Source organism: Lactuca saligna, chromosome 4 (genome assembly GCF_052625555.1).
Source record: "Lactuca saligna cultivar CGN05327 chromosome 4, ASM5262555v1, whole genome shotgun sequence".
Lineage (NCBI taxonomy): Eukaryota > Viridiplantae > Streptophyta > Magnoliopsida > Asterales > Asteraceae > Lactuca > Lactuca saligna.
Genome location: NC_136420.1, coordinates 300,068,638 through 300,079,235, shown reverse-complemented (window position 1 = coordinate 300,079,235; position 10,598 = coordinate 300,068,638). Strand labels below are relative to the sequence as shown.

The window sequence follows — 10,598 nt, the reverse complement described above, 5'->3', positions numbered from 1 at the left end:
AGCATTAGTATAAGGGACTAGGTGAAGTCAAGGCAGTTCTTGAGGAAAGTACAGATAGATGTGGAAGGTAGTATGGACCCATATTACAAAAGGTAGAGGATCTATACTCGAATCAAGGAAGGATGAGATGAATCCAGGGAACTTGTAGTATATGTGATTCCTTTAGATATGATTAGTATTCAAATGTTTGTTATTATGTGTTTTCATTATAGTTGTATTACACACTATATCATTCGACAGTCCAGGCGCTGGTGAAGGATCAGGCTCGGGCTCTGGAGCTGTGTAGCTAGATGATCAGATAAGGGAGTTCATCTCCTCTGGATCACTCGCAGTATTTTGGACCAGACTCCTTTGATCTTCAACTTAATCAAGGAAGGTATCTTGGATCTTTTGGATGAGAGATTGACTGCTTTCTGCATTGAGGTGGCGACCATGATGGGGTCGCGCACACTGATGTTCAGGGAGTTCAGAGCTTGTGGAGCTCTTGGCTATCATAGGGCTTGGGACCCCATTGCTAGAACTAGATGGTTGGCTGATGTCGCCAACGCTTTCCTTACCAGCGGGTGTCTCGAGGGGGACAAGGTCCGACTTGCTTCCTGTGTTCTGAAGGACACGATACGAGATTAGTGGGAGGAGGTTAAATGAGCCATTGGAGACGATGTAGTTATAGATGTGATGACATGGGGTGATTTTGTCGGCTTGGTTTAGGGTCGAGTTTGCACATGTGATCGAGGTGCAACAGCATACTAGGGAGTTCTAGGATCTCCAACAGATAAATAAGACACTGGCCGAGATCATCGCCATGTTCAGGGAGAGGGCCCTTCTCGTTCCGTAGCTCTTGGCAGACGAGGAGATGAAAAAGTCCCGATATCATGAGATGTTGCGGAGTGATATCCGCCAGTTTATGAGCCGATCCAGCTACAAGACACTGGAGGATATGATTGCTAGGGCTATAGAGAGAGAGAGAGAGAGAGAGAGAGAGAGAGAGAGTTGGATTTGGAGATGGAGAAGAAGAGGAAACCCAAGGGGTTTCAGTCAGGCAGCGCGGGCAAGAAGCCCAAGGTATTAGACCATAGACGTAGGAGCCAGCAGGGCCGCAACCATTGTAGAAAATGAGGCAAGTTTCACGAGGGGACGTGCAAGGCGGGGAGTTCAGGCTGCTTTAGGTGCAGCCGAACTGGTCACATGAGCAGAGATTGTACCGATACTACCACGACCACGGCAGTATCATATATGATTTTCTTTCAGTGCAATCATAGGGAGACTAGCGGTCCCAATGTCTGAGTTTAGAAGTAGCATGGTAGGTGACAACACCCGATCTTGCTATGTTGAGGATTATGGACGACTGTCAGGGCCATACAGAGGCGCATGTGGCTAGGAGCAGGGCCTTTCAGTAGACAACAGAGGAGGCACGAGCAGCTCCCAACGTAATGATGGGTATGTATCTTCTCCTTATCTCATTATTTATATTGGTTATTTCTTATGTTTATATGTTTTGTTATTGGATCATTTTTCATGAATGGTATATCATCTTTGGTACTATTTGATTTGGGGGCTACCCGATCTTTTGTGTCGCGCACGCTTAGTAAGCGATTTTTAGGGGCTCCAAGGGAGTTGGATTGCTAACTTGATGCAGATATAGCAAATGATAGGGCCATTCGGGTCGCCAGAGAATAAGGTTATAGTCGGTATTAGCTGGTTGAGCCCTAATTGAGCAGTGATCGACTGCGGGCAACATCTAGTGAGATTTCAGACTCTTGGTGGGGGAGGGTTAGTGATTCAGGCTGAAAGGACGTAGGGTGGACTGACTCTATGTTTAGCAGCGAGAGCGAGGCGCTACCTTCAGCAGGGTTCCACAGGTTATGTCGCATATACCATGGATACCTAGGATAAGGGTAAGGAGACATTGGATGATGTACTGATCGTGTGAGAGTACCCGAACGTATTCCCAGAGGATTTTCGTGGGATACATCCTGAGAGATAGGTTGAGTTCAGAATGGACCTAGTCCCTGGTGCGTCTCTGATATCTAAGGAGCCATATGGGTTGGCTCCTTCAAAGTTGCAGGATTTTTCTACGCAATTGCAGGAGCTACTAGACAAGGGATTTATCAGGCCGAGTATTTCACCATGGAGATCCCTGATCCTATTTATGAAGAAGAAGGACGGGTCACATTGCATGTATATTGACTACTGGGAGTTGAATAAGGTAATAGTGAAGAACCGTTATCCTCTCCTGATGATTGATGATTTTTTGACCAGCTATAGGGCGTATCTTGGTTCTCCATGATTGATTTGCGGTCAGGTTATCACCAGATGCGAGTCAGAGATGAGGGTGTGTAGAAGACAGGTTTCAGGACTCTCTATGGTTACTATGAGTCTGTTAATGCCGTTTGGGATCATTAATGCTCCAGCCGTGTTCATGGACATCATGAACCATATGTGCAGACCGATGCTGGATAGGTCTGTGATAGTCTTTATCGATGGTATCTTGGTCTATTCCAATACTCAAAAGTGGCACAAGGAGAACCTGAGGGAGGTGTTGGAGACTCTAAGGAGGGAGAGACTTTTTGCGAAGTTCTCTAAGCGTGAGTTTTGGTTGCACGAGGTGCAGTTTCTGGTGCACCTTGTCAACTAGAAGGGTATTCTGATCGATCTGGCCAAGATAAAGGCCGTGAGGCAGAGGGAGGTTCTGAGGTCTCCAACTGAGATTTGGAGTTTTTTTAGTCTAGCAGGTTATTACTGGAGATTCATTGAGGATTTCTCCAAGATCGTTGTTCCTTTGACCTGACTGACCAAGAAGTCGGTAACATTTCGCTGGAGGGCCAGAACAACAGGGGCATCGGTGAGGTCTTGATGACTTCGCGGTTTATTGTGATGCTTAGATCATGGGCATCGGTGCGGTCTTGATGCAGGGAGGTCATGTAATAGCATATACACTTCGAGGCAGTTGAAGCCTCACGAGGTGAACTATCCGACACATGATTTAGAGCTAGGGGCTGGGGTTATCACCCTCAAGATTTGGTGGAATTACCTCTTTGGGGTTCGTTGTACCATTTACACGGACAACAAGAGTTTGAGGTACCTAATGTGTCAGCCAATTTGAACATGAGGCAACGCCGGTGATTAGATGTGGTGAAGGACTACGATTGTGAAATCCTTTACCACCCGGGCAAGGCCAATCTAGTGGCCGATGCCCTGAGCTTCAAGGCTATGGTGGCCCCGATTTGAGACATATGTCTGAGGATGACATTGATTGCCCCATTGCTAGAGCAAATCCAGGAGGCGCAGGTGGCCTCCTTTGATTATGATAGTTGTAGGTTGTTTGCACTGCACGGTAGGGTTTGGGTTCCATGCTAGAGCTGAGTATGATAGGTTCTGATGGATAAGGCCCACAAGTCGAGGTTCTCCATCCATCACAGGGCAACGAAGATGTATCGGGATCTTTGCCCTGATTACTGGTGGCCTTGTATAAAGAAGGACGTAGCATGGTACATTGAGTGGTGCTTGATTTGCAGGATAGTCAAGGCCGAACACCACTGCCCACACAGGAAGATGCAACTATTAGATATTCCCATGTGGAAATAGGAAGATATCACTATGGACTTCATCACGAAGCTTCCCAATACCGCACGTGGAGTAGATATAATATGCATCATCGTGGATTAGTTGACCAAGAGTGCTCATTTAATCCCGATCCAGGAGAGTATATCAGAATTGAAGCTGGCCAAGATCTACGTGCATGAGATAGTGGCATGTCATGGAGTGCCTGTTTTGGTGGTGTCAGATCAAGACGTCCACTTTACTTCTTGGTTTTGGAAGCAGTTTCACGACGAGATGGTTACTCGTCTCCACTTCAGCACCGCTTTCTACCCTCATAGGGATGGTCAAAGCAAGAGGATGATACAGACACTTGAGGACATGCTACACACATGTGTAACAACAGTTACCTCACAATCATCGACTGACCTCCCTTCGAGATACTCTAGAGGAGGAAGTGTATAACCCCAATCTGTTGGGGTGATGTCGGCCAGAGGGTCATGGGGAGTACAGAAGTAGTACTCAAGACCACTGACAGGTTACAGCAGGTTCGGAGCATGCTCCAGGCTGCTCAGAGTCGGCCGATCAGCTATACCGAAAAGCGCCTTTCAGACATGGAGTTTGAGGAGGGCGGCATGGTCCTTTTAAAGGTGTCGCCTTGGAAAGGTCTCATCCGATTCAAGAGGAGAGGCAAGTTGGGCTCAAGATACATCAGTCCCGTTTGGGTTTTGGCTCGGGTAGGCCGGGTTGCTTTCCTTTTGGATCTTCTAGTAGAGCTCAGCCATATCCACAACACTTTCCATGGTTCTCATCTGCAGAAGTTCTTATTGGATGGCTCGGCGGTTGTGCCTCTAGAGGATTGATATTTTCATATTTACTCTTATATTAAGCATAGATTTTTATCATTTATTAGCTAATTTATTGCATATCATGGACAAAAGATACTTAAAAGTGTTTGAATTGTGTTTTCAGACCAAAAGCAAAGCTTTGGAGCCAAAGGAAGCAGGAGAAGCGGTTAGGAGCTCGGGAGTTGAACAAATGAGAAGAAATGTTAAAAACATAATGGACTCGACAAGTAGGGTCGACTACTCGGTGAGTCGCGTCGATGGATCGAGAAGATAAGGACTTTAAAACTTACCGTGCACGGTAATCAAGTGATGGATTCGGCGAGTCAGACATGGACTCGACGAGTCGGTTCGAATCTATATATAGCTTTCCAGATCGAAATAAAAATCTCTGGAACCCTTGGGGAGAAGTAAGCTGCGAATCAGAGCTAGGAGATAGTTGAAGAACGAAGATACAACCCTAAATCCAATTCCAAAGGAGATTTGAGGCAAATCTACATCATTCTTACTTTAATCTATTGTTCATCATTATGTTTAGAGTTTTAGATTTCATTTTTATGCTGTTAATCACCTCAATCATGAGCTAAAACCTTTAAACTTCTATTTGGGGACACAAAGTTGATACTATGGATTGATTATTTATGGTAGGATTGATTTAAAATTGGTGATTTTGTTTATTCTAGGTTGGTAAAGAACCTCATGTGTGATTGAAAACTATTTTTCTGTTATTAGGAAGTGAATTAAGTTGTATGAACATCTCTTAATTGCTACCTCATATAATTATGTGACCACTTTCTTATATGACTAGGACTAGTGACTGTGAAACTAGAATTAATAGAAAAATAGGTAAATTCATGTGTGAGCTTGTGTGATGACCAGAGGTTAACTAAAGGACCAAATTAGTTAGCTATTATAAGTCTAAATTAACCCGAATAAATAACCTAGTGAATTAAATTAAATTAAACAACTGATCACTGTTTGAGTTAGTTTGTTCCCTAAGGATTAGTGCAGCGAACACGAAGCTAATCACTTGAATTGGTAGCCAATAGAAGAATTAATCCATCGCACTATTACCATAATATCAAACATAGGCTCAATTGAGTTGAACTAAACAGAAGTCTCCTTCGTCATTGAATTTAGTTGAATCTTTGCTTTTCTAGTTCTTAGTTTAAGTAATAGTTAGTAAGTTTCTAGTCTTGTAAAACTAGAGAAAACCCCTTTTATTATTTAGATTTAGATAAAATTAGTTTTTAGCTTTAATTTACCGTTCCCTGTGTTCGATACCCTACTTATTTAGCTTTACCACAATTGATAGGTCCACTGCCTTTGTGTGTTTATTTTATAAGTAAAAGTAGATTAAAAAACTAGTTGAGCTCACACATATCAAGTTTTTGGCACCATTGCCGGGAACGGTTCTAAATTAGCACTATTTCTATTGTAATCGATCCTTTGTGTGGGATTTATCTCACACAAAGTTAATTCTTAGGTAATTTGGTAGTTAGTAAAGGTTTTAGTAAATATCCATTTAAATAAGTTACTTAGAAAAAAAAATTTTGTTTTTGCCTTGAACTCGCTGAGTGCACTCGTGACAACTCGGCGAGTCCATCGTTGTTCACAGTTTTAATTTTTATTTTATTTTTGTTCTTTTTACGCGTTTTTCTTTTTTTGATTGCAATTGTTTCATGTCCTGAGGATCTGATACACCTCTGGTCCCTCCTCTAGAAGACCCGAAATCCGCACTAAGGAGGAACAAAGGAAAAGTCGTTCGAGAATCCGTTTCTTCAAAGAACTCGCCACTAAAGAACCTCAAGTCCGTTTTCAACAAGAAGAAGAGCAGCAAATCAGGAGCATCCAACGCCTCTTTAACAATGGAGGATCCGATTAAAGAAGACACCAAGTACGAGACAGAGGGAGAAGAAGATCTCACTCTCGGGCACGAATCCGAATTCGAAGACAAATTAGCCATTGTCATGGCTAACATCGATGAAATCCCCATGGGGGGATGGAAGAAGCGGATACGTGACGACACCGGACGGGGACTTGTGCAACCTGCAATTCCTGCTACTGCCACTTTTGAACTAAAGGGCCACATACTCGCTCAACTTAAGGAGATTCCTTTCTATGGAAAAGACCACGAAGATGCTTACAAGAATTTGGATGAATTCAATGATGTATTTGATTACTTTAATTTTCCAAACGTGCCTCGCGAGACTCAGCTACATCGCATGCTCCCAGTTACATTCAAAGGTGCTGCAAAAGACTGGCTCAAGTCACTCCCTCCCGGGTCAGTCACCACATGGGCCAAGATGAAAGAAGAATTTATAGATCACTTTTGCCCACCTTCTAAAATAGCCATGTTAAAGAAGGCCATTGCTAAATTTGAACAAGAAGTTGGGGAGTCACTATATGAAGCGTGGGAGAGGTACAAGAGCTTGCTAAGGAATTTCCCACACCATGACCTTAATAGCCAACAAGAAGTTTCCATCTTCTATGACGGAGTCAATGTCACCACAAGGCAGTTACTTGATTCGCAAGGACCGCTCACAAGGAAGCCACCCCCAGAAATCAAAGAATTAATTGAAGAATTCCCTAAACATTCTAGAGAATACCACAACCCACAAAATGAAGTAAGCAGGGGGGTAGTGAACACGGTCAACGATAGCAAGGCGGCGATGATGGCCAAACTAGACAGTTTAGACAGAAGAATGATGAAAATGGATCAAATAATCCACGCTATCCGCGTGGGGTGTGAAAATTGTAGGGGACCGCATCTAACTAAAGACTGTGATTTGGATGAGAATGGAAACAAAAAGGCGCAAGTTTTCTATTCAAGTGGGGATAGATACGACGAGAATTGGCGGAAACCAAAGAAGGAATGGCTCCCGTACGAAGAATATAAAAAGGCAAAGGAAGAGAAATACAAGAAAAAAGAGAGGGTTTCCTATCAAAAGGAAGAACCGGTTATGGAAAAGAGAATCGATTTAGAAGAAATGCTCACAAGTTTCATAACCGCGTCCCAGAAAAGGCACAATGATCATGATGCTGCAATACATGAGACCAGAAATATACTTCGGAATCAGCAAGCATCTATTCTTAACATTGAGAAACAACTAGGTCAACTTGCACATCAAGTGAACGAGAGAAGACCAGGTGAACTTCCAAGTAAAACTGAGAATAATCCAAGAATGAAGAATGTGAATGTTATAACCTCTAGCTATGGAAAAATTTTCACTCCTATGACCACTGTACATGCAGAAAATACAGAAGGATTGAGTTCAGGTAAACCCAACCAGACTCGCCGAGTCCCTCTAATGGACTCGACGAGTCCATGCCCTGATCACAAATCTGTTGTTTCCTTAAAGCCTTACAACCCTCCTTTGCCATTCCCAATCCGAGCCATACCTAATGAGAAGGTCAAGGCATACAGATCTTTCATGGAACATGTCAAATCCTTTCAAGTTAACGTCTCATTTGTGGAAACAATGCTTCAAACACCCAAATACATGAACTTGCTGAAGGGTCTCTTTGCTGCTAGAAAAGATTTGGCTGAAGTCGCGGAGATAGTATTGAATGAGCTACCAGAAAAGAAGGGCGATCCGGGAAGCATCACAATGATTGGTTTTGAGCATTATAACACTTCCTAAGTGTACATGCAACCCTAATAACCTTGGATCTATGTTTGTCTAATTATCATGCAAAGTTGAATTCCAAGGCTATATTCCTATCTAGCATACATGGGGAACAATTTTAACTTGAATGATAGATAGAATAACTTACCTTGTTGTTGCTTGTGTTCCTTGAAACCTTATGAGCCTAGCACCCCAAGTGTGATGCCTCAAATGCTTCACACAACACCAAATGCTCTTGGAAAGACTTTTTGAGAGAATGCACACTTCTTGAAATCGACCAAGCCCTCTTGTTTCCTTAGTGTAGCCGATTTTGGTGGAGAATATGATTCTTATATAGTGTTGACACATCTAGGGTTACACCATGTAAACCCTAATGTGTCATGACTTTTCATTTCCATGACCCATGGGTTTGTAACTCCCATGGAGCATCCTATGGGTGGAACCCAACTTGATAGTCCATGGAGCCTCTTAGCCCACTATACAAGATATGGATGATTTACATAATCAACCCATATATTTAATTAGTTATATTTTGATCACTTAATTAATTCTAAATTAATTCTTGATCGAACTAATCAAATAATATTATTAATATATTAGAACTTATAATATATTAATAATCTCCAAGTGTTATTTCTCTCATTTAGTCTATCCAATTTCATGGTGCCATGCAACCCAAATGGACCATGCCGGGTCGGGTCAAGTACATACCAGAAATAGTTATGGACTTAGACACCTTATCCAATAGTCTCCCACTAGGATAAGTCTAATAATTATTACTGCAAGTATGACTTCAGGAACCGATCAGCAATCGTAGCTCTTTTCAAGGTTTGTCGGAACTGAGAAGATGATGGTACGCCATTTAAGATAAGTGATCATATAATCCTCTGTTCTAGATATCAGTCGGACATATACAAGGAACAATGTCTTACTTATTGTCCAGCAGTTTGTTTCCCAATTTCCGATTTGTTTGACAAAGAACTTAATTGAACACATCAACTTAGTTCTGACCGGGCCCGGTACATGGGTCAAAACAAAAGCATCGAGGGGCCCAGATATCAGCTTCTAATCCACGAAGGAACAGATAAACTTCGACTCATATGTTTGTTCTACCACTCATTGAATTACACATAAGAGCACGATTTATAACATCGAGTTACCAATGTGTTTTCGTACAATCAATGCATAACCAACTTGTAAGTAACAAATCATATCTCTAGGTTTGAAGACTTATATGATATTACCGTCTCACGATCACTCGAGATAGAATTCCATGAAGTGATTCCAGTGAGCGTGGGTTGAGTCCAATGCTCAGAACTTATGAGCACTCATGATTGTTGTAGCCCTTGTCTAACACCTTAGACCTATGCAACCAATCATGACAGTCTTGATTCATACCTACTTCCGACATATGACCGACTGTGGAGGTTTGAATAATATGTTATACCAAACAACATTATTCTGGAAGTCAAAACATGCAAAAGAAATATAGTAAACGATTGACAAGAGATAGCAACACTTTACTCATAAATAAAACACCTTTTATTCATCATCTAATGTCAATTACACTTTACAAATTTTGAGGTTATCTAACTACTAAATCTAATATCATCCTTTAGCCCTAAGCTCCGAGCATGCTGGAGATGCTTAACCCATGTCAGTCCTTTCGTGAGGGGATCTGCTGGGTTCTCATCCGATGATACCCTCTTTGCCACGAGGAGTCCTTCTTCTATTCGATGTCTAATAAAATGGTATTTTCTGTCGATGTGTCTGGATCTCCTGTGATCCCTTGGTTCCTTGGCTAAGGCAACAACGCTTTCACTATCACAGAAAATTTCCATTGGCTCTTTAATAGCTGGTACAACTCCAAGGTCTCCGATGAAGTTCTTTAGCCATATAGCCTCCTTTGCCGCCTCGCTCGCTACAATATACTCTGATTCACAAGTAGAATCTGCCAATGTCTCTTGCTTGGAACTCTTCCAAGAAATTGCTCCTCCATTTAGGGTAAAGACCCAGCCTGACTGAGAGCGAAAATTATCCCTATCAGCCTGGAAGCTAGAATCACTATACCCTACAACTCTCAAGTCATCACTCCCACCGAGGGTAAGGACCCAGTCCTTAGTCCTTCGGAGGTACTTGAGAATATTCTTTACTGCAGTCCAGTGTGCCTTGCTAGGGTTCCCCTGAAACTTGCTAACCATGCTTAGAGCAAAAGCTACATCAGGTCGAGTACACATCATAGCATACATGATCGATCCTACAGCCGAAGCATAAGGTATTCGACTCATTTTTGCTATCTCAGCCTCAGTGCTAGGGCTTTGTGTCTTACTCAATTTGGCGTTACTCTGGATGGGTAACTCTCCTTTCTTGGAGTCCTGCATGCTGAATCTCTTCAGCACCTTATCCAAGTAGGTACTCTGACTAAGTCCAATTAGTCTTTTACTCCGATCTCTCAAGATCCTTATCCCTAAAATATAGGCAGCTTCACCAAGGTCCTTCATAGCGAAACACTTTCCAAGCCAGGACTTTACTTCCTGCAGGTTTGGAATGCCGTTTCCTATGAGTAGTATGTCATCCACATACAATA

At 42.5% G+C, this 10,598-nt stretch overlaps 1 non-coding gene across 1 annotated transcript; it reads right to left on the bottom strand.

Annotated features, from left to right (window-relative positions):
• Positions 1-6,736: 6,736 nt before the first annotated feature.
• On the bottom strand, positions 6,737-6,843 carry LOC145044624 (small nucleolar RNA R71). The gene has a single exon (XR_013681572.1). It is a non-coding gene; the product is annotated as a small nucleolar RNA R71 (small nucleolar RNA).
• Positions 6,844-10,598: the final 3,755 nt, after the last annotated feature.